Raw genomic sequence first — 25672 nt, forward strand, 5'->3', positions numbered from 1 at the left:
AAGTCCACCCCTTTGCATGTTGTTGCATGTCCACCTTGTATGTTGTTGCATATTTGTGTGTTGTTGCATGATTGAATGAAGCCATATGCTTGCTTGCATGCTTGAACATCCATATTGTGTCTTGCATACTTGTAGGTTGCATTACTTCATGCCTTACACGCTTCTTTACTTAGGTTGTGTGCCTAACCTACATTATACATTGCATTGCCATGTTGCATACTAGCCTCCATACCTAGGATGCATTGCATTGGCATGCATGCTTCACCTCTTGAGTTGAGTATGATAGAGGTTGAGCCCCCTTTGCTTGATTATGTGCATTGCGTTCCATATCAACATGCACACTTGATTCTTTGGGCCATCATGCATGGAAATGCGTGATTGGTGGCCCGAGAATCGAGGCCCATCCTCCTTTGAGTCATAAATATGATAAGGAGTGTGGTTGGTGCATACATTGCTTGAAATGCATTGCCATGCCAAGTTCTGTCCTCTGCTACTGTCAAACTAGTTTTTGCAGGAAGATTTGGCCGGCCGGCCATCTTAAGTGCCGACTGGCCATCCATAAGCAGCCGATGGATTAATTTATGGCCGGTGACCATTCCCCATGGCCGGTGACTATTCCTCACGGCCGGTGGTGCTCCACAGCACTCAGAGAAGCAACTCTGGGATTTGTGCAGTCTTCAGAGAAGCAGAACAGTCAAAGCAGAGGCAGCTTGTGCATGGCAGTGACTTCCGAGAGAATCGAGCACACATCGCATTGGACCCTCTTCCCGAGGCTGCTTACTGCTTTCATTAGATTAGTTAATTTGTTAATTAATTAATTGGTCTGTAATATTTAATTAGCTTGTAGGTTAATTAACTTGTATTATTCTTTCGGTCCCTCCGAGCGAGGGCAAATTTGTAATAAGTGTGGGTGCATGTGTGCATGTCTTCCAACCCCCATTTTTTTCTCCATTTTACTTACCTGCTTTTGATGGTTAGTACTAGGACATGTTTAATTTAGCATACCTTATACTATGCATGCGTGCATCATTCGTTAGTCTTGCATGCACCAGGCTCGACGCATCATGCTAACTGCATAAAGTATTTCAAATCTAACTTGAATACATGTTATCTGTGCATTTTCACATGTCATCCTTAGATTAGCTGAGCCTATTCTAGATTGCATTCTGTATGCGTTGCATTAGCCACTTAACATGGACTTGGATCATGCATTGATTGCTAACATGTTCTTGTCTTGGCTCGGAGTACATTGTAAGTATTTTTATGCTTTAGCATCTCGCATGAGTGTGAATGTCAACATGACAGCATGCTTACCATGTGGCTAGATGCTTATATGATATAAACTGCTTGAATGCTTGTGGGTGAAGGTTGGGTTGTTTGAGTTGGAACAACTCATTGAAATCCGTGCTTTAAGCCTACTTGCGAGTAGCAAATTTCAAACTGTTTTTCAAACAAACGGATATGCAATGTTTCGTTCCAATTTAGGCGATTTGGTCTATACTTGTTTGCTGTGTGCATAACATAGTAATTCTAAACTAATAATCGGAATAAGAACACATAACGTTTTCAAGAACGGATATCACGGTTAGTAGAGGCCGATCTTCGGATCGGGCAAGAGGGGGTGCTCATAGCTGACTTTCCCCAATCGTACCCAAGCTCCCGAGCTGAGGCAACTTTGGTGATGATGGACACGTGGCCTTTGGCACCGAGTCAGGGTTTCCTAAATTTTTCAAAATAAAATATTTAGGTGGCGACTCTGTATCTGGCAAAGCAGTCCATGTTTGACATTTCTTTTCTAAAAATCTGTTTTTCTCAAAACGATTTGCCGGATTTGGACTCTTTGGTTCAGATTAAGAACCGTGACAATTTGAGAGTCCTGAACTGTAGTGAACCCAAAACGAACAGAACGAGACTCGTCCTCCCGGGGCGTTCGGGGACGTCTACATTGAGCAGTTAGTCTTTGTCTGCAAAACTTCTAAGAGTATGCCATTGTGCGCTCGAGCGGTACTTTGTTCGTTCAAGTAGTTTCACTTTTTGTATTTAGTCACTCGAGCAGTGTTTTGTTTGCTCGAGCTGTCTGTCCAAATTCAACATCTATAAAAGTCACATCTAGATCATTTTTCTCTCTCTTTTCTCTCTCATTCTGCCAGTTTTGAGCCTCCAAGCTCTTCATCTTTTAATTTCATCTATTTCTACACATCTTTGACCCCTAGTTCCTTATAGCAAAACGTAGAGACCGACGAGGGCTTTCATTTAATCTGAGCAGATTGTTGTTTCATGCCAATGATTTTTGGGTTATTTTCTCTTAGATTCAAGAGGTAGGGATTTCCTTATTCCTCTTCAATACCTAGTCTATAGATAAACATGGGTAGATTCTATTGCATAAAAAGCATGTTTATAAGGAGTTTTCAAAAAGCATGAAAATGGGATCTAGGGTTTGAATATTTGGGTTGAAATTGTAAAATTGATGGTTGTTTGGGTTGATTGGGGAGTATTCTAACATGTTTATGTTGAAAGGAATAGAAAGCCCTAATTTAATAATTTGGCCTAATGAAATAAAAAGGGATAAAGTTGAATAATGTTTGTGTTTTGTTAATTTGAGTTGTGTTATTGTGTTATTAGCATAAAGGAAGAATAAATTTTGGTATTGAAATTTTAATTGGATAATCATGTTAAGTTGAGTTAAGTTATGACTTGAAAATCCATGGATGTGATTTTATAGAAAGTGAGGAAAATGGTCTTTTTGAAAGAAAAGGGATTTGGGCAAGTTAACTTGGAAAATAAAAGAGTTGATTTTGAAAAGAGAAAGAAACCATGATGTTTTGTAAATTTAGAATTTGAACTTGAAGTTGGATTTTGAAACCGTTGAATATTGTTGTTATTATCATTGTTGTTGGACTTAAGGTCAAGTGGGCATCGGATTATCGCATCACGTGTGTTTAAATATTTATTCTCAGAGGTTTTGTCCTTGGTCATCAGTGGAGGACGATATTGTGATGTTGAATAGATTTTGTGTATGTGGTGCACATCGGATTATTTATATGCTTGTTGAATTATATGATGGTTGGAAATGTGCATGCGCTGAGAATAAGGGGTACTATTATCTTCCAGCTAGCGCCTGGGGAATTGGTTGCGCTGAGAATGTGAGGTATCAGTACTTTCCAGCTAGCGCCTGGAAAACTTGGCCAGGGTACCATTACCTTCCAGCTTGTGACTGGTAAATTGGTATGAGTATTGGAAATGTGTATCCTTAGCTTACCGTACTTGAGGCTAGTAAAGCGTTGTTGGTTATGTGTTTCATGCATGATAATGATTACTTTGTGAAGGTTATCAATTGCCTTAAATGGTTAGGTAACCATTTTATATTTACCATCATCATGTTCGTTTGGGACGTTTCTATTTGGAAATCGTAACTTGGAATTGGGTGTAAGTTCGATAATTGGGGAAAATGTAATTGGACTTCATGGGTTTGCTTTCAAATACCTATTATTGTCTGGCAAGTCAAAATAAAAAAGGGTAACAAGAAGAACCAAAGACAAATGATTTTGGTTGCTGGATAATTGAATGACTTTTGAGAAAAGTATCTATGTAAGTATATCTTCAGGTATAAACCAGCACTTATCTATATGGTATGACTTAAAGCATTCATGATCATAGCTATCTATATGTTGTTATTGTTTAGGATCATATTGGGATCTTTACTGAACTTATTTTTCATCCCACATTGCTAATCTTTTTTGAGGTAAACATCAGGAAATGTTTCAAGATCGAGGATTTTCATTATCTGTTGGCCACGATACCTTTTATTTGTTGGCTGAATACCATTGTTGTAAAGAGAGTTGAACCCTTTCTCTTTCATGTAATGATGTAAACCTGCGGGTAATTTGTTGTAGTTATATCACATGTTGAATTTATTTTGTCTACGAATGAGAGAATCTTCATTTACTTATCTTTATTAAGATATTGGAACTTCTATCTGCTATCTCTGAAATTGTTTATAATAATGATTTGGTAATGTTATTCGAAAAATAAAAACTAGGGCATTACAATTTTGGATTGAGCACAAATCTCAATAAATAGCAATTCATATTCTCTACCACGATCACTTTTCAAAGCCTTAATCTTCCGGCTTAGTTGATTCTCAACTTCATTCTTATAAAGAGTAAATTTATCAATCGCCTCATCTTTTCTTTTAAGCAAATATACATAACAATATTTAGTGCAATCATCTACAAAAGTGATGAAATACTAGTTGCCACCTCGAGATTGTACGACCTTCAAGTTACACACATCACTATGCACTAAATCTAAAGGCTCGGTATTTCTTTCAACAAGATGAAATGAAGTCCTAGTTAATTTTGCTTCTACGCACACTACTACAAATACAGATAAAAATCATACTTTTTTTGTGTGATATATGCTTTTTAATCACACCTTTTGAGTTTTATTAAAGTGTGATCTTTGGGAGTGTGATTAAAAGGGGTCATTTTTAATCACACTTTTTAAGTGTCATTAAAAAATGATTTCATCGCATCTTTTAAGTGTGATTAATAATATTTAGATCACATCTTTTAAGTGTGATTAAAAACATTTAGATCACATCTTTTAAGTGTGATTAAAAACATTTAGATTACATTAAGCGTGATTAATAACATTTAAATCACATCTTTTAAGTGTGATTAATAACTAATAAAACCTGTGATAAAAAAAAAAAAGAATTCGACATATTTGAAGAATAATCAATATTATTTTTGTACGTGCATTTGAAGAATGTAATACACACTATATACTATATTTTTAATCACAACCATATATTGAATGGAATAACGTCATATATTTCATAAATGAAAGTTAAATGTTCAAAAGTATATACAAAGGAATTAATAAAAAGTTTTTAACTGTGATTACATATATTAAAAAATGAAATTTTTTTTTGAAAAAACTAAGTTTTTGAATTCTTTGACCATATTTTGCATCTCTCCAGGAAATTTTTGACCTAAAAAAATAAAAATACAAATTAATTCAGAAACTACTAGAAGCATATGAATAAACTTACTATTTTTGTAGAGATTGTTCTTGTCTTACAAAAGACAAAATCGGACATTTTGTCATCACACTGACTCTTCATCCCCTGCATCAATAGAAAAGGAATAACGACTTTGATTGTTACTAGTATAAAATGTTTGTATTACCATATATAAATATGACATATACATAGAATCAATAAATCCAAAATGAAAATCTTCAATGTATGGCCAGATATTTTAAAGTCATAAAACCAAATATATATAGAATCAACAAATCCAAAATTATAAACCATACATAACAAAAAGAGTTCCGCCTCTCTCTTTCTCTCTCTCTCTCTTCATTTTTTACCAAATCACTTTAATCAGAGTGTAATTTTTTGAATTCAGCTTCTGGCAAAGAAGAACTCAACTTAACTCAACTCCATTGATTCATAATCCAGCTAATTTGAAATTATAAATAAATAAATAAAAGAAAAAAGAACTGCATAATTGGTTCATTCTCCAATTATGAAATAACAAAAGAGAGCAAGTTACTGGATTTAGATTTATTAATATTACCCTCACTCTTTATATGAAGACTGGTTTTCCTGTAGCCTATGGAGCATGATTGAACAGTATATATAAACACATATTTGTAAATCACAGCGTTGAAAAGATTTTATCAAAAAATTATTATGGCAACACATCAACAGAGAGAGGAAACGAAACTAAATCCTAACAAAAATTAAAGCTCAGATCAAGGTAGAGAAAGAAAAGTAATTAATATACCAAGTCAAGATGGGTCAACTCCAAAAGAACAAACAAATGAACAATCCCCACAGTTCCAGTATTTGAGTGTTGAGCAATTCTACCAAAATTGTAACAATTATCTGTTGGTGTATCTGTTTTCAGATAAGAAAAAATATAAATAGAGAGTGGATAGAAAGAGAAAAAAAGATGAAATGATGAAAGAGAAAAGAAGATATAAAAAAAGGAATAAATCACACCCCAATGAAACAACAATCACGGTCAACAATTTATAGCTAGTTTAAAAATCTCGTTTAGCCATACGTAGAGGAATATCTTTTCATAAAATTGATACCATCAGGAGACACTAAATTATATGCTAGCAAGAGAAAACGCACAATCATATATGTAGGAAATACAAACAAATAAAAATTGAAGGCATATAAAGTTCTTAGTTTAAATTCAAAGAACAGAAGGAAACTTGAGATAAAAAGGAAGTAGTCTACTTATATTCCAAATTTCATCAGAGGGAGAGAGGAAGAGACTTGAATTAAGTCCATGCCTTGCTACTAATTTTTCTCCTAAAACACACTTGTTGGAGTGACTACTTGCTTCTGAGTAAAAGGCAAATGACCAAGTCCATGCTCCACTAACTAAAAGTCAAAAACAATAAAAGCAATGATGATTGGTAAGATTTAACATTTTTATTCTATTAACCTTTTGTAAATCAATGAAATTTGGATAAGCTAGTTGGTTGAAAGTACCAGACAAATAAGCCGATCCGAATAAAATACCAAATCATGCTTTGATATATAACGATCTCGAATTAGCGTATGCATACCTCTTATCTGCAGCATGGGTCTCCAGTATGATCATAACTACAACTCAAGATAAATATTCGCAATTGAATCACAGGGAATGGAAAAAATGTTAACAATATAACCATTCCTTTATGTCGATGTGAATTGCCTATATGCAATAACACTCTAATGTTAACTCATTGGTTTGTTGTTGTTACTGTTCACTATCCCAAAAAATTATTTATACAATGTGCCACCATCCCAGAAGTAAAAACCACATCTTAGTTGTAAAGCGGCGGCTCACAGTTAAAAAGCTGTAGCTCAACCTTACTTAAGGTTAGTTTTTGTATCTACCCAAGATTTAATTATTTTGTATCCCACCTTCTCTCAGAAGTTTGTCAAGATCATTGATCAATAAGATTTTGGGTGATTACCCATAAAAAAAGATGCCCTTCCCCCCCTCCTCCCCAAAAAAAAAAAAGGTTAAGACCACCATGGGCAATGAAAATAATAATAATAATAAATCAAGATGATACAAAAAGGAGTACTTGGAATGTCGGTTGAATAACATACACATTTGAATATATTTTGCAAAGGTTATGCTAACCAAGTTTTGTGCGGATATGTTGGACAATTAAAACAACAAAGAAAGCAAAAAGAAGAGACCAAGAACCAACAAAACCATAAACCGGCTGCAAACAGAAGCTACTAGCATGGCAAAAGAAAAAAGAAAAAAAAATAGTACAACAGGCTAGCAGAAACAGTAGGTTGGCAGCACCAACAGGCCGGCAGCACACAGCAGCACTAGCACACAGCAAAACACAGTAGGCCAGTAGAACAGCACAGCAGAACAAACAGCACAGCAAAATTGCATCAGTAAGGCAACACAACATGAAGCTATGTTTATATGCATGATCATATAGAAATGCTAGAACTACAGTTTGCAAGGAGGCAGGGTGTCTATGGCCATCAAAAGAAAGCTATCTACAATGAACATGCGCAGAGCTAATACACAAAAAAATAAAAATAAAAGTAGGGCAATTGGTCATCCTAAAAGAGTGAAGCTGATCTAATCCTCGGTTGGAGAAGATAACAAGGCAAAGGCATAACTGAGCCAATTAACTTTCTTCTTTTAACTCATAATAACATTGTCTATGTGATTCAGTGATAACGGCTGCTTAGGTTAGTTACTGGGTAAGAGCATTACTACCTAACACATTGAATTGATCTCTGCTTGTTCCAGCTCACTTTCATATGAGTTTCCTTTGTCAGACATGTCATATGTATGCCAACATTGACACATCTGATACATCTGCTATTATATGTATTAGATATGATTTGGACATTAATTTGGATAAGCTTTCTTTGTTTTGTTTTTTATGTTTTTTTTAAAATTCAAAATCTTGGATAAGTGAATGATATAATTACAGGTCTGAAGGGAGCACAAACCATGTGTACAGAATTGGTACAACAGACAGCCTGTATGAGTCATATGACCTATATACATCAACTAGAGAATCCAAACTCTCTAAAAAATACATTAAATTGTCTAGTGAAGGATTTACTGTTCTTGTTGTCACCCAACTACACAGAAAACTCAAAAACTGGCCTTTCAATTGATGAATAGACTCCTCAATGTTATCAAAAGAATGTCAATTCATCTCCTATGTACATTACATTAAGAAAAATACATGTCTTCTGATAAATCTCTCGTTTTCTGAAGGCTGCCTTTTGAGAAAGCATAACTATCTTGGGCTTTAGTATGGAAGTCTAGTACACAATTAGAAAAATTGAATAGTACCTTCAAAACTGCACCTATGGCTACATAAGTTTATGAGCCTTTTCCATAGGAAAGTGGGTCAAAATGAAGATGCCTCTTGGGGCATGCTACAGTTTTGAAGAACTTTTTTTTTTAAAACTTCTATGAACTTAAAATTATGCTTAGTGTTGTTTGCTGTTGTGGGGAATAATATTATTGAATTGGTTTCTTTTGGGAACCTACCTTGGTTTCCACTGAACCCCTAGAGGTGTACAAGCATGGTTTTGTATTCTCTTCCCCATCGACGACACATAGTATGTCAAGTGGTTATTGAATCAAGCTCAATGTTACCTTGACTCCATAACTTTTGGATTTTAAGTATGCCTTTTTGAAATTTTGTGCAAATATTGGTCAATGTGAATTTCTCTTAGAGGAGTTCTAGAGACATTTTCATGGATTATATTATAGGCCTTCAAGCACTAGCTCTAAACTATCATTATATCTGCCACATCAATAGGTGTTTAGCAAAACTTAGGGCTGGGAAAATTAAGGTTATAATGGTAGATGTAACGCCCTAAAAAAAAATACATAAAACCCATCACTTTAGACATGCATTGATATAAAAGAAACCAATCATTTCTATTCATCAGAGTAGTTCTTACAACAGTATTACATGTTAACAACAAAAGCAAATGCCCTATGGGCTTACAGCTTTCCAAGTCAACACCTAGTTACACAAAAGAAGAGTACTAGCTCAATACAACATAAGCCCTTGGCTTGATATACATGTAATACAAACAAAAAAAAAACAAAAAAAAAAAAGTCTTCAACTCTCATCATCATCCAAGCTATGTCCTTGGAGGTGGCATATTACCTGTACCTGAAAATAATGTCCCATATAGGGTGAGCCAACGCCCAGTAGAAATATGCTAAACACAGTATGAGCAATAACTAAGACATCAGCAATTGATAAATGTTCAATTCTCATAAATCAATTCATAACCCATTTCCAATTCATGACCACTATGTTCATTATTCATTTCAGTTTCCATTTCTTATCAATTTCACAATTTACATCAACGGCTCATAACCTGGCCAACCACTTATATGAGACAGTGACTCATATTAAACGTTTCCCATTTTACAATAGATAAACATACTAGTTGTATCAACATCTCAACAGATAAGCATACAAGCTGTACCCACATTTCAACAGATATGCATATTAGCTATATCAACACTTCCAAAGATAAGCATATGAGTTGTATCAACATTTCCATAGATAAGCATATAAGCTATATCAACACGTTAACTGACAAGCATATGAGTTGTATCAGTGGAGTCCATCCCCTATCTCCTCCCAAACAACATCCGGTTTAGAGGTCCATCCCCTATCTTCCCCTAAATCGTGGAGTACATCCCCTATCTCCTTCCACACACACAACGTATATACACATAGGTCATATACACAATCAATCAATAAATAACGTTACTGTATTCTATCAACCATCATACTCTATGACATATCCAATTGATTAGTTTTAGTTTACCTAATCATCATGCATTGTCTACAACAATCAAAACTACCCTCCACCGGTAGCCCAAGCAATTATTTCTAAACAGATAATAAAAGCTCCAACAGATAAAATATCAATGTTTTTAAAAGTGAGCGATTAATAAATCTAACTCCACTATTCTACTATATAATGAACCAATTTCATTATTTCTAACTCAATTCCATATAACCACAATTTTTCCAAATTAATCATACCAATTAATTTATACTACCAATTAGGGTTTTCTACCTCATTTCCCAATATTGACCCAATGGTCTATATATCAACAACCAACAACGATATCATTATTTTGAAACCCACAATACACATTTTAGAATCAAAATAACAAAATCCTCTTTTAACATTTTGAAACCCTAAGTCCCAAAATTACCCAACTTCAACACTTTATCAAAATAATCAAAAATCTATGTCAAAGACCATAAGAGTGAGTAGGAATCCCTACCTCAAAAGATGACACCCAAAGAAGAAGATGACGAAAACGAAGTTGCTCCAAATCACAAGTTTCTCGGATCAAAATGTAGCCCTCAACGATCAACCCAACTTTTACAAAGACCAAAGGTGAGAAAACAACTCCTACTAGATCAATACTTAGAGAGAAGTTTGAGTTTTAGAGTGAGGTGCCCTCTAATGGCCTTTTCGGAAAAGTAAGAGAGAGAGAGAATGAGAAAAAGTGATTTAAAAATGCCCCACAGCCAACTGATATACGACATTCCCGCTTGAGCGTCCAAAAACAAAAACTAGGTCCGCTCGATCGCGAAAACCAATCTGCTCGAGCGTAGATTTTCATCTCCCAGAACTTTTTAGAAAAAGAACTACTCGCTCGAGTGCCAACAAGTCCGCTCGAGCGCGACCCGCTCGAGTGTAGAAAACACACCTGCAGAAGTTTTGCAGACAACGAAAATATTGGAATGGTGTAAACCACGCTCGAGCGCAGAATGACCCGCTCGAGCGGACCATACAAAAACTGGGCAACAACAATGGGAGCCAAAGCTCTACCAACCTGTAACAACCAAGCCTAACACAACCTATAACTCAAACAAATGGAATCAAAAGATGACAACAAGGTAGATACAACTACCAACTCCACGGAACCAAAGTCCGGAATACAACAGATACAGAAAGGGAATACCGGAATCGCTATAGTAGAAATGGAAAAACATTATGTATCGAAACTAAAATCCAGAAAGATTTTCATAACTGTGATGGTCTAGATAAAAGTCCATTTATCTTGTTTGTTTCTATATGATAATTATGTTATATCATGTGATTGACTACAGATGTGTAGCGGCATATACTTCAGATCTAATATTTCTTTTTGTGAGTTTGAATCCTTACCGGATGAAGAATTAAAAAACAACTTCTATTAGTCTAGATCATGCGTAAGTATACATGTCCTTTTTCTCTGTTATTAATTCTACTATTACAATTTTACACACATATTTACTTCCTGTGAAAATCAGTAAATCAATTTAGCTAGCAGGAAAAATATCTTAGGACTACCCACTTGGTTGCATTACTACAAACATTCCAGATTTGCAACCGACTAAAAGAGCAGAATCGAGATTGCAACTTTGGCTATATATGTCTATTATTATTTAGTTATTTAGTCAAATATCATTGTAAAAAAACTAAAAACAAAAAACCGCCTTTATTAACTGCTGAGTTGTGATGTCAAGTAGAAATAAAAATCTATAGTGCAACTCATAAATTAATAATGGGGCTTTTAGTTATTATTTAACTCAATAGTCTATGGTTGCTATCCTGACTTGTAGAAACACTAACTTAAAAAATTTGAAGTCTCCAATGTATTTTTGCTACCATGAGATCTATATATAGCTAAAACTTGAAATATGTTTCATATCAACCACTATAATACATTGTCTAGATAAAGAGATTGGCAAGAGAGAGAGAACGAAAACCTTAAAATTAGGAGCATTTCTTCTTATATTGATCACACTTCTTGTGACATATTTCTTCTTTAACTCTTTGAGCTTGCTTCCATGTTCTTGACTCAAAGTTCTGTGGCTGCTATCAGAAGGTTGGCTGAAGACCAACATGGATCCAATTTGCTTGTGCCTAAGTTATTATGGTTTAATGTTGCCCCACCTAAAACCCAATTTTTTGGCTGGTTCGCTTGGTAATGGAGGGTGAAAGTAGCTGACTATTTGCAAAAAAAAATATGATGCTCTAGTAATGTTTGCCCTTTTTGTAAAAGTGAAGCTGAATCTAGCAACCATGTTCTATTACAGTGCTCTAAAGTGTGGAAGATATGGCCTAAGCTACTAAATTGATGGGGTTTTCAGTGGGCAACTTGTAGCAGCTGCAAAAACAGCTCTGCAGCAGCAGCAGCAGCAAAAGCACTAAATTGGTGGGGTTTATGGTGCCTATGTTACGTGTTAAGATACATAAAATATCAATGTACAATTGAATGCTTAACTACTTTAAAACATTTAACTGGGAGGGAGGGGGGCGGGGAGGACCAATTTGGTCCATGCCTTGGTTACTTAGGCTTCATATATTAAGAAAAGGAAGTCATCTACTAAATAGAATTTATCTAAATTATGGTAATGTTTGTCTCCCTCTCAATATATAAAGTATGTTTTAAGGTCTTTGGGTGAAAGATCTAATTTCATTTTTAGTTGAGTACATCCAATTGCTAAGACAATTTTCTCCAACTCTCTGTTTTAAAAAAGAAGATTAGAATCCATCTTCAACAGCCACAAAACACAGTATTATTTTAATTAACACAACAAAAATAGAAAAATACCTCCGTATACCAGCTCGTCATTCCTCCTTTGGACAGAGCACACCGGATATAGATGTCACTTTATCAAAGAAATCAAATTCTCTTCGAAACGCATCAGTAGCCTTGGGAGTGAATCCATCAATTATTTGTTGCCTAACAACAGGCAATAGCTCTAGAAATGAACTATTCTGAAAATAACAAGGATACATCCAAGTGATTAAGCAAAGAGTCAGAAAAACTCAGGCAGTGAAAATGTTTCCTATGATTAAAGAAAATCACAATTTACTGTCATAAGATCATGCAACTTATGCACACCAGTAGAACAAAACTCTAACAATAGATATATATAGCCAAGATCCAGCCCCTAAAACATGCAGGTATATTGGTACACATGAGTTGCATGATACTATGTTTTCAAGAAAGAAATGTCATGACCGTATTATTGCTGATGGTATCTATGGTGGAGTTTTGAAAGACTTGAGAGCAAGGTTAAAAACAAAAGTGATGTTGCATTTTGAGGCAATAACTCTCTACTTCCACTGGAAGCGTTCTTTTTGGCTTTCTTTTGTTGTTTTTTCTGCTAGAAAACAACAAAGTGCATCTATTATGTTATCCAAAATGACACATACCACACAAATATCATTCAGGGGTTAAAATTGATGGACTATAGAAGCAGAAAAACAAGCCTTTACCAATCAGCCCAAATAATCAGCTTCATATGACTAGGTAAAGAACGAAAGTAAATAATTTGACTGTACTAGTAGCTTCAAAATTTACACTAACTGAATTCACATTAGAACATCTCCAATCCTTCATGAAGTTTAAATTTGGTGAAAATAAGATCCAATCCATTCACCAAGGTCATGAAAGCTACAAATAATTTCTCCAAACAATTAATGTCCAATTTGTTAAGGCTCACGAAGAACTACCACAACTCCAATTACTTATTTGTGTTTATTCAAAAAATTATACAGATTGGAAAAGTTAACATACAAAAGGCCTCATATTTGTTTAGAATCATCTGGTTTCAAAAGCCTCAGCCATCTTGAAGCATGTGACACATGCAATACACCTAACACGGTGCCTAACTTACAATTCAAATAAAACATAGATTATGTTGGCACCAGTAAAGGATTAATTTTACAGAATAACACCTCTATTTACATCTTCAAGTACACCCATTCATAAGTCCATGGTAAGTTGTGCCCAAAATAAACAAAAAATGTGGGCCAATACCCAAAATTGAATCTAAAAATAAATTAATCAACAAGATGTATGGATAATCAACTACTAATTACAGCTTGCCCAGTTGGCCAAAACACCAGGACCAAAGTAGGAGGTCAAGGGTTTAATTCTATGCAAGATTTCCTCTTCCCCCATGCTATGGCCTCCGATGTACCCAAAAGCAAAGAAGAAAAAAAGAATAATGAATAAATATTTTTTGGATAGACATACCTTCGCAGATCCTTCATCTTTCCCTGATTCCGGCACTGTCTCACCCTGTTTATGGCAGACAGATAGTCACTATTAAGCTAAAACATGTTTGACATTTGAAGCACATTATCTTAAAAATGCATTTGCTTTCATCAATATAATAAGAAAAAGCAGCCATTTATTCAATTACATGACTAAAGCAAAAATTTCCAAACCTGTAAATGCCATATCAGAATATGAGCAAATATATCACAAAAGGGGCATAAAAAACAGAGAACTCACCAGAAATTTCAAAAGGCTTTTGATTTCAAAAGACAAATTTGAGTGAGTAACTTCAATGGTGGTTCAAAGCTATGATGAAGAAAATGAATTAGGGCTTCATTTCAGAAACTGAAGGCACGGAGAAGAGACCTATGCTGTTTGTGAAAATCAATTGTTGGGAATGGAAAGAGTCGTGCTCTCTCATCAATCGTGGGTAGAATAGGCGCGAATTTGGGAATAGTATTTTATATAAAAATCAAATTGAAATATTTTATACAATCACACTTATTTAGGGAGTGTTATTAAAATATATATATATATATATATATATATATATAATCACACTTATTTAAAAAGTGATTAAAAATAAATATTATCCTTAAGTATTGTTAATAGTGTATATATGATCACACTTTAATTAAAAAGTGTGATTAAAAATATATATATATATATATATAATCACACTTAATTGAAAAGTGACATAAAAAATACATATTATCACACTCAATCAAATAAAATGTGATTAAAATATCAATCTAATTTTTTTTATCACACTTTCAATAAAAGTGAGATATTTTTATTTGTCAAAGTGTGATCTTTAACTATTTTTGTAGTAGTGACAAGTCTCACACTTATGATTTGGATTAATCTTGAAAGATGGTATATGATCTAACTTAATTAATTTACACAAAGAGTCGAATTTACATGACCTAATCTACCATACCATAATTTAGGGGGACTCAAGCATATAAGCAGAAGAATAAACTTTCTCATTAATCTTTGGGGATAATAGTCACTAGATTTAACTTGAACATACCACCCGACATATATCTCTTCTCCATATACACTATACTTTTGGTCAACACGACCTTTTCGGATTCAAAAATCACACGGAAACCATGTTTGCTTAAGAGAGACCCCGAGAAAAGTTTTTTGCAAATGTTCAGCACATCGTTTAGAGTCAGCTCTTTTCCTGAAGTCATTTTCAGGACCACTTTGCCCTTTCCCTCAATAATTGAGGATGCAGAAGTCCCCATGAACAACTTCTCACCATTTGAAATCGGTTCGAAAGTTGTGAACATCTTCTTCTTTACACAGATGTAGCGAGTGGCCCCAATGTGCACCCACAATTCCTTCGGATTAGATCCCACCATGTTCACCTCAGTGACAATAGTTAAAAGATGCATATCATCTACATCTTGAGAAAGATTCTCCATTTCAGCCGTGTGAGGTCAAGCCTTGTTCTTTGGAGGATTCTTCTTGTATGGCTTCTTATTCTTGCGACAGTCAACTGCTCTATACCCATCACTATAACAGTTGTAGCACTTTCCATTAAACCTATAAGTAGGCTTTTGTGGCTTGTAGAGCGGCCTCATCGTGGCACCACCTCTAGGCCCCAATTTTGAGCCTTTGTTTAGTGGTTGTTTCTTCTTGACCCTCAAAGATTGGCCATGCTCAACCATATTTGTTTTAACAACAGGGGTACTCCCTCTTTCTTTCTGTTATCCTCTTCAATGAGGAGTCTGACAGCGAGCTCTTCGACTGTCATCTACTTTTGCTTGTGCTTCAAGTAGCTTTTGAAGAGTTTCTAATCGTGAGGTAGCTTCTCAATCAAAGCAGCTGCTTGTAATAATTCACTCAACAACATTCTCTCTGCATGAATCTTATGTAGAATTACTTGGAAATCTTGGACTTGGCTTATGATGGTTTTAGAGTCTACCACTTTGAAATCCAAAAATCGGCTAGACAAATTTCTTCGCTCCAGCATCCTTGATTTTGTATTTCTTGTCCAAGGAGTCCCACAACTCCTTTGTTGACTTTTTAGCATAAAATGCATTGAACAATGTATCTGCTAAGTCGTTTAACACATAATTTCGACAAAGGAAGTCCGACTGCTTCTAAGCATCCAGAGCCATGAGTTTTAGTTTATCTCGCTCATTTTCCTCCATAATTGGTGGATCCTCACTCACAAACCTAGCAAGGCACAGAGTTATTAGGTAAAACAACATTTTTTATTGCCATCTCTTGAAATTTACGTTTGTGAATTTCTCCAAAAGCTCATGATGATTGAGGTCCTTCCAGAACAGCAAGGTTACCAACAGGATTGACCACAAGGGTCACAACAAGGGTTGTCATGCCAATTAACACGGGATTTGGATCCCCACCAACATTCATTGCTTCGACACTAGCTGCAGCAACATCAGTCATAGTTGCCAGTTTTGAAAAGACAACAAAATTTCACTGTTTTGTTTTTCCCAAAAACAAACTTAACATTAGAAAATCTCGAAGTTTAAAATTTAATTCAAAACTAATCACACCACTAACTTCAAAATCGAATAAGGTTATGAAAGTTTCTAAGAAGATTGGAGGGGTCACAACAGTTCCACTTAAAATCTCACTAACCTTAGACAAAACTTTCAAGAGCCTGTTGACTTCTTATCAATGGGAAAAAATTTAGAATTAAGTTTTCGGGGGGTAAACCAGGTTAAACAAGTCTGAAAACGAACTTCCAAGCAATTAAAAATTGCTGCCCAACTTACAAACAAATGCCCCCAAAATTTAGAAGCAAATAAAATTGCTTTAATAAAAATAAAACTACAACCAATCCAAATAAGGATTCTAGAGTCGAAAAATTCCTTCTACGCTTAGGTATTTCTGTTCAACAAAAAGATTAGTAGTCCAATTTAAGTTTTACGGTCCCAATGAACATTCATTTGTTTTGTTCTTATTTTTCCATTTCTTTTCACATAGGTATACCTCTAAAGAAATTAGTAGAAAAACATAACAAGACACAAAACAAATAATCTAAAATTGCAAAGTCTTAGGCACTGAAATTAGACACTTTTTCCCCCTCTAACAATCTACGTAATAGCAAAATCAATTAACTAAAGAATAAAATGCTAGACAAGTTACTACACAAAAGAAAGAAAAAAAAAAAAACTTCAAGTAATTAAATTAAATTTAATAGTCAAGAGTTATATAAAAATACTAAATAATAAACATGCCAATAATACTAGAAAAACCTAGAAAGTAGTAAACATGCTAATAATTCTAGGAAACTAGAAAGCAATAAACATGCAAAGTAAACTAGAAATTAGAAGGCAATAAGCATGCAAATTAACCTAAAAACTAGAAAATAATGAAGAGCATGCAAATTATACTAGGAAACTAGACTACAACCAAAAACCACTATTTGCATATATTTTTTTATGTTAATTTAAAAAACAAAGAACAAATAAACTAAAGAAGTAATATTTTCTTAGAAAAAATTAGTCCATTAGAAACTGCTCTGCTTTGTAAAATGAATCTGTCTGTCTAATTTATGGAGAAACAAATAATTTGTTTTACGATTGTTGTATAAAATGTATATTTAATTAAAAATAAACAGATTCAAATTTATCTAAATTTAGATTACACAATAGAAAACAATGGAACTAATTCAAACTAGATATTACAATTCGATGAACATAAATATATAATCAAACCAAACCAAGCTTTAAATCCCATCAAATGGGGTTTGCTACATAAATAAAATGAACACATGTCGGAATAAAATAATATACTAAAATGAAAATCGAGAAATGTAAACCGAAACCTGTGAAACCACACTTTTCGTAAAATAGATTCACTGCATCACCATTAGGTGGTGGAGGTATGCTGACGTTTGTCTCCCAATATACGTCGATCGAAATCAATTAGAGTAGAAGCACCTTTTGAATAGCTTCGACAAATTTTGACAATGGCAACACTCTCCCACACTCGAAAGAATAATATATGCAGACAAACAACATAGCTAGAGAGCAAAATTTTGAGTACTAAACTAAAGGAAGGTGATCTTTATTTATACACAAGAAGGAGAGATGAGGAGCCTTCAGTCATGAAGGTTAGCAACCAATGCAAAAATGAATTCTGCAAAATTGATGGAGTAAATCACCATACTCGGCCCGATCTGGGCGCGTGTGTGGCGCTTTTTTGTGTAACTAACTTGGACTATAATCTTGGACCAAACCTACCATTGAAGTATCCATAACTCCCTTTTTTTTCAGAAGATTTGGTTGTCCTAAAGGGCTCCACCTTTATAAAAAATAGAGATTTAAATATCCATCAATGTTTTCCTCTACAAATAATGTGGGATAGGTGGTTACACACCTTTCCCGATACCCCCCTTATTCATGAAGCCAACTTTATGACACAGTTCTCATTCAAATCTTAATGATTTTTTGTCATTCTTTTTGTAGTGTAAGAATCTTATTTCAAAGAATCTAAACCCACTCAGACCAAACTTGACCGATGGTAGGACCCATTTTAATTTCACATTAAAATTACTAAAAAAATTATTTTTTTCCAACAAAGTTTTCTAGAAGAAGTAAGAAATCACAACCCCCCCAAAAAAAAACTTTTATTTATTTATTTGTGTTCTTCAAACCCTCCTCAAAGATAACGTATGGGTTGAAAGGTGGGTGATAGCAAAGCTTTTGAAGCTTTCAAAGAGAGTACAAGTTGCAAGGGGCTCTTGTTTACAGTACCTAACTAACATAAAAGAAATAGGGTTAATGATCAACTAAATTATTTAAATTTGACTTGTGTCAAGTTAATTTTATGTTTAAAATAAATAATAATAAAAAATTAAGCTTGTTCGTTTGGATTTTTAAGATTCATTTTTCAGAAAATTAAAATTTTTTATTTTCATATTTTTTTAATTTTACTATTTTTTTTTAATATTCTAAGATTTTTTTTAAATTTTTTTTTTGATACACCTAACATAAATATACTTAAAAATTATAATATTTGTGAAAAAAACTCTTTAGAAAATTCACTAAATACCAAAAACACAAAAAAAAAAAAAAATTTGAAAATTCAATACATTTTTCGTATTCTTGTGTATTGATTAATTTTTTAAAATATTTTTTTATAAATATTTTACTTTTTAGATACATCTAAGTAAGGTGTATGTAAAAAACTAAAAAAATTGCTTAAAACTTAAAAAATATTCATTAAAAACAAAAAAAAAAATATTAAAAAATAAAAAACTCAATTTTCAGAAAATTGAAACTAAAAACATTGAATACTTTTCGAACATCGTTAATTTCTTGAACTCGATTCGATAAATTTTTATACATATATATATTATAAAAAAATTAAGTTTTTCGAGTTCAACTCTATTAAAACTTAGGGCAGTGATTCATCCCCCGAAAGGGGGGAGCCCGAATCCCCCGAAAATGCCATTTCAGGTATAAAAAAAAAAAAAAAGGAAAAAAGAAAAGAAAAAGAAAACAGTTTCCAGAAAAGGAAATTAGGGGGATTAGGGGGAGGGGTTTTAGAGTTACCAAGCTTTATCCTAAAACTTATTCAAGATGAGTTTAAATAACAAATGAGTAAAATTTGAACACATTTTGAAATTTCTTAAATTTTGAAGTTAAACTCAAACCACTCACTATTGGATTCGAATCAACTTGATAAGTTTATACATACTATAAAAAATGAAATTAATTGAATTCGACTAGACTAGAACTTATTTGAGATTATCTTAAGGGTTAAATCAATTAAAATTCAATAGATTTTTAAATTTGATAAAATTTCAAGCAAATTGAAGCAACTTACTACTCAAACAACCTATTACTAGATTAGTCTCAATTCATTTAGAAAAAGTTAAATAGAAAAAATGTCAATAGAAGAGGCAAAATATTTGTGCTCTCCTCTATTTCTATTTCTATAAAATAAAATAAAATAAAACATTGTTAAGCATAAACGTCACCCTCAACCCCTCTCTCTCTCTCTCTCTCTCTCTCTCTCTCTCTCAAAAGTCTCTCTTTAAAATATAGACTTGCATGCACATAAATCTTCCAAATTGAAACAAACCACCCACTTTTAAAATGTAGCTTTATGTCTTGTTGAGAGATAATAAAAGAGAGGGGAACAAGAAATCCGTGAATTTCGCCTACTCAAAGCAACCGACTTTGATAAGAAAAACCCCAAAATAAGTCATTATAAACGACTACATTACATTCATGACTATGACCATTGCTCTCTCTATTTATTGAAGAGATTTTTTGGAACATTATCATATTGTAGTGATTAAAAAAAATAAAAATAAATTACACTCACCTTTTTTAAAGATTTGAAAGAAGTACAATTAACAATACACTTTTGTCACAATTATATATTGACTTCCCTCAAAGTTGTAAATCACATAATATTTAGGCCATTTTTATTGATAATTCATTAATTATATGAATGAAAAATAAATGTTATCATATTTTTTGTTTATTTTATTATCTGCTTACCATTGTCATTAATTTGGTCATTTTAATCATACTAAAAATATATTAGAATAATTATATCAAAAGTGTGAGATAATAGTATTTTAACTTATGAAGAAAACCTCATAAGTTTTTAAGCCTATGTTTACAAGTGTGAACTTGTATAATAGTATAACTAGTTCTAAACAATTATTTAAATAATTTTATTTGTAAAATGATGATATATTGCTTGATCTTTAAGAAATTTGTAATTATGTTGTGAATGATAGCAAAGTTTATGAAAACCGTGATTCAAATCCAAATCGAACTACATTTTCATGGTTCGGTTTGGTTTGTTCCAAGATTTTCATGATTCGGTTTGGTTCCAAAAATTTTGATACCGTAGGTTGAGGATTGGTCTTGGTTTATTTCAAAGCCAAACCAAGCCATGTTCACCCCTAATCCCGCTCTTTCAAATTTCTAATCGCATAACAATTGACTCTTTTAATTAATCAACTATTAAGTCAATTACTGTAATAATTTTTAATGATGTTAGAAATATATTTCAAATAACAATTTTAAGAGTTTTATTATTGTATAGGTGGATAGTTAAAAAATTTATTTTTTCTGTTAACCCTGTTAAATGACAAATTTTAATAAAAACATATTTATAATTTTCGTAATCATAAAAAAGGTAATAATTTAAGAAAATCTAAAAACGTTTGTATGTAGTTGTTGTTTTTTTTTTTACCCTTAATTTTAAAACCCTGCCCTGGGAAGTATCTTTAATTTTTAGGGCAAATTACCAACACCCCCTTCGAGATTTGATTAAAATATGAATTCTCCCTGACGTTTGGGAAATTATAAATTACCTCATGAGATTTATATTTGTATAACAAACAATGGGACAATTTGTTATACAAATATGAATCTCAGGAAATAATTTGTTATGTAAATATAAATTTTAAGAACAAGATATAATTTCTCAAATCTTAAAAGAGAATCTATATTTTAGTCAAATATCATGGGGTGTTGATAAGTTGCCTTAATTTTTAAGCTCTGCCCTTGCCATTTCTCTTCATTGACCTCACCCTTAAAAAGCCAGATTAGACGCAATAGCTAGGCCACCTTCTTTTCTTTTTTTTTTTAATATAAAATTGAAAATGATATGATTTAGAACAATATTGTCCTCTCATATTACCATTATCTATTAAAACATATCCATCATCATGTGATAATTCTACGAGTTGTGGTTAAGATGCTAAAAATATTAAAATAATTAAAATTTTAATATATATATATATATATTATCTATTTTTTTTTATACATATTATCATTTTTTTTTTACATCTATATACATGTTAATGACCATCCATTGAGCTATCATTAACATTTCATTTTGAAAAATAAAATAAAATTTATTTTATCCTAATATCAACAGTGTAAACCACATGTATTTAAAAATAGCCCATCTAGGAAGAGGTACAAAATAAATGATGTAGTTCAAAGGCGAATAAGAAGACGAGGAGGTTATTTAGATCAATTTACAAGTGTTGTTAATTTTAGGCTTTGTTTGGGATGTGAGGCGGTTTTTTAACATTTTGGCTATTTTAGTTTAGGGTTAAAAGTCTCGTTTGTGATAGGCTTTAATTTTTTTGACTTTTGTGAGAGAAAAAATAAAATGATTATGATTTGAATGTGACATTTTGTCTTATTGAGTTAAAAAAATTTATTTTATCTTTTTGTAACTGTTTTAGTCAAAAAATTCAAAAATTTCATATGCCAAACGAAGGCTTCGTTATATCTTTTAGTTCAAAATCACAAGAACTTATTATTTATAAATAATGTGGTCATATTCACCCGACTAATACCACAATGCTTAAGTACAATTTGTATAAAAAAAATAAGAATAAACATAGAAATAAAAAGTGGGGGTTCCAATCTTACAGCCTCAATTCGTGGACCTCTCTTTCCCATGCTTGTTTATATAATTAAGTGGGAATATTTAGGTGTATGTGACATTCCATAATTAAATTGATAATGTAAATGCTCCTTAATATATTAAAATTAAATGCTCCTTAATAGCTGATTGGTTGATAATTTGTTAATGCAATATGTGATCACTCACAAAGTAATTCAATTTCGTTTTGTTTTGGACCTTGTGATGCTTTATTTGTTGAAACAAATTATCTTAAGAATAATGTTATATGCACCAATTGGTATATCAATTAGTATACTAACAGATGATGTAGCATAATTTTAGAGGTTTTGGATATTTGTAATTTATATAATAGGTACGGTCAGTAATATTGACATAAAGTATGCTGGGATATTAGTTGGTATACTAATTGATGCATATAGTATTACCGTAATTTTAAACATAGTGACGTGAATATTGACATTACTAAGTTTATAATAAAAAAAATAGTTATTCTATTTGTACAAAAATTTATTAACAAATTCATATAGAATCATCTCATATGAAGAATAAAATCCACAAAAATGTGAGATTGTCAAATAAGAGTATTATATCTGGTTATATAACTAGTTTATGTTACATATAAACCTTTTCTAAAAGCAAATGTGAGGGTCAATTTGATTCCCATTGGATCTTAAATTTTGATTAAACTAAGTAATTGTCACGATCTAAAGCTTAAACATAATTGGGGTTATGTAACATCTTCCCTAATTTATACTCTTAACAATTGCCCACTTTGATAAATTATTGGTTTCAACAATCATGACAAATCACAATCATTACAAGTGTCATTAATTCTTTTTATCTTCCAACTTTTGTATTTCATTAATACTTGTCCACTCCACATATTAAACTTTATTTGTAATGGAAACCCATTCTCCACGTCTACCTTGTTGGCGAAATGAATCTTCTTGTTTTTAAAAAAAAAATTAATTTGATTTATTATTAAAATTACAAAGTGAAGAACTTAAACCTTCCAATGTCTCTCAAGAGATGAGGTTGATAATTAAAAATTGTGATTAATTTATACATGACAAGGACACGGCACCGATTGGTGATCTTGACAATTCAATTTGTTTTCTTATTCTTTTTAATATGTAGATATTCTTAGGTACTAATCCACTTTATTATGAAGATAAACATGATGATAAGTGGTGATGAAAGTCTTCCAAGAAAAGTGAATTTGAGATGATGTTATTAGCACTCAAACAAATTCATCAACTAGGTAAAAAATTTGATACTACTTGAAATTAAGACAAATGAAAAGAGAATTTTAGACAAGAAGATAAATTCCATGTTCTCTTAAAATGTAGCTCTACATGGAGATTTATTTATTTATCTTTTTTTCATTTTAGGTTTTGTCAAATTTTAGTCTCATCATAATAGAAAGAGTTGAATATCTTCTTCTTCTTTTTTTTTAGTTATTATGTTCAACAGGGTATGCCTTTCACTTTTCCCTTTTTCTTTTTCTTTTTCTCATTCAAAACTAATGTTTGGCCAATAAGCCTTTTGGAAGGTAGCAATTGATTATACAACTAAATAACGAATAGTGTTATGGTTAATAGCACTGCTACTCAGGCCAACTCACATAGTGAAACCGACAACTCACATACTGAAATCGATTAATAGGGGACCAGTTTTGATTCGTGCATGATTTCATTGTCTTTGTGTAAAATCAATCAAAACCGATTATATTAGTCGATTTCAGCGTGAATATATTATACCTAATACATTTGACTTGAATGTTGAAAGTCAATAAATTAGGTGAGTTTGCACCCAAGACCATGGCCTAGACATCAAGTGCGTGAAAATTTTACCCTGAAAATTATCCTGTATGTGAGTTGTATGATGTAAATTTAAAATTAATAAAATGTGAATTCTACCTAAAATAAATGTGATCTATAATTTTTTTTTTCTAAGCATGTAATATTGTTACAAAAACAAATAGGCTGGCCTAATAGCAACTAGAATTATCAAAATTAGGATCAAATTCTCAAGGACAATATATAAAATTAGAAAAGAATAAAAGGGGCTAAACAAAAAAAGAAAAAGAAAAAAAGATTTTGAGTGGAACAAAATGAAATTCTTTTTCTATGCAGCTGGAATCAGTTGTCCTTCTCCAAACCATACCCTACTTGTAGAAACAGTATTATAAGAAAAAGAAAAAAAAAGTTGACAAAAATAGAAGAAACTATTAATGATTCTGAACCAAATTCCTATTCACAAAACGCTGGCACAACATGATTGGATTAGGAACTCTGTGAAAACTACTTTTGAATCTACCTGAACTTGATTTTTTTGATAATTGTTGAAAGGTCCGCTCTGTTTGGTTTTGTTTTCGAAAGCACTTTTTTGAAAATTAAAAAAAAAAAAAAATCAATCTGGTGTAAAAGTAATATATATATATATATATATATATATATATAAAATACTCATTATTTTCATATAATTGTACCTTTTTAGGTGAAGAAAATAATTTTTAAAACAATAAAGTATTCTTGTGGTATTGATTTTGGTCAAACTAATTTTTATTGTTTACAATAATTATGAAAATGGAACTAAACATATCCATGTGCATGTCCACTTTTATCTAAAAGTTGAGAGCTAACTTGACTTATCTTAATCAGTTTAGTAGGGGATAAAGTTGATTTTATTTATTTATTTTATTAATTGATTGTAATTTGTCACAAGAATATTGGAAGAAGATTCAATAATTTTGTAAAGAGTCTAGAAATGATGGCAAGTCTAAATTAAGGCGCAAGGATCTTTTGTCCCTAAATAATCTTGTTTTTCTGTCTCAATTTACTCATAACCATTGGATATGTCTTGACATTTTCACATCTTGAAATTCTTATATGATCCAATGACAGTGAGTGAATTGAGATAAGGGGACAGAGTTATTTGGGGACAGAGGATCGTTGTACCCAAATTAAGAGCATAGATGATTGTAATATACATGAGGTTTTAATTGGTGCTTACACATTATATATGGGAAAGAAATGATCATTTCTATGAACATCGAAACATGTTTGAATAATGGGACTCATTGCACTATGACTCAGACAATTTTAATGTTCATTAATCATTATTTGGGGTGCAAAATCTCTCTAAGAGGGTCCATGTAC

General features: G+C 32.4%; 1 long non-coding RNA gene across 1 annotated transcript; it reads right to left on the reverse strand.

Moving 5' to 3' along the window:
• Positions 1-8932: 8932 nt before the first annotated feature.
• LOC114271865 (uncharacterized) lies at positions 8933-18144 on the reverse strand. The gene is made up of 4 exons (XR_003632468.2): positions 17926-18144; positions 14091-14135; positions 12657-12823; positions 8933-9192 (listed from the first exon to the last, which is right to left on the reverse strand). It is a non-coding gene; the product is annotated as an uncharacterized LOC114271865 (long non-coding RNA).
• Positions 18145-25672: the final 7528 nt, after the last annotated feature.

This window comes from Camellia sinensis, chromosome 11, assembly GCF_055761805.1.
Source record: "Camellia sinensis isolate YWXY chromosome 11, ASM5576180v1, whole genome shotgun sequence".
Taxonomy (NCBI): Eukaryota; Viridiplantae; Streptophyta; class Magnoliopsida; order Ericales; family Theaceae; genus Camellia; species Camellia sinensis.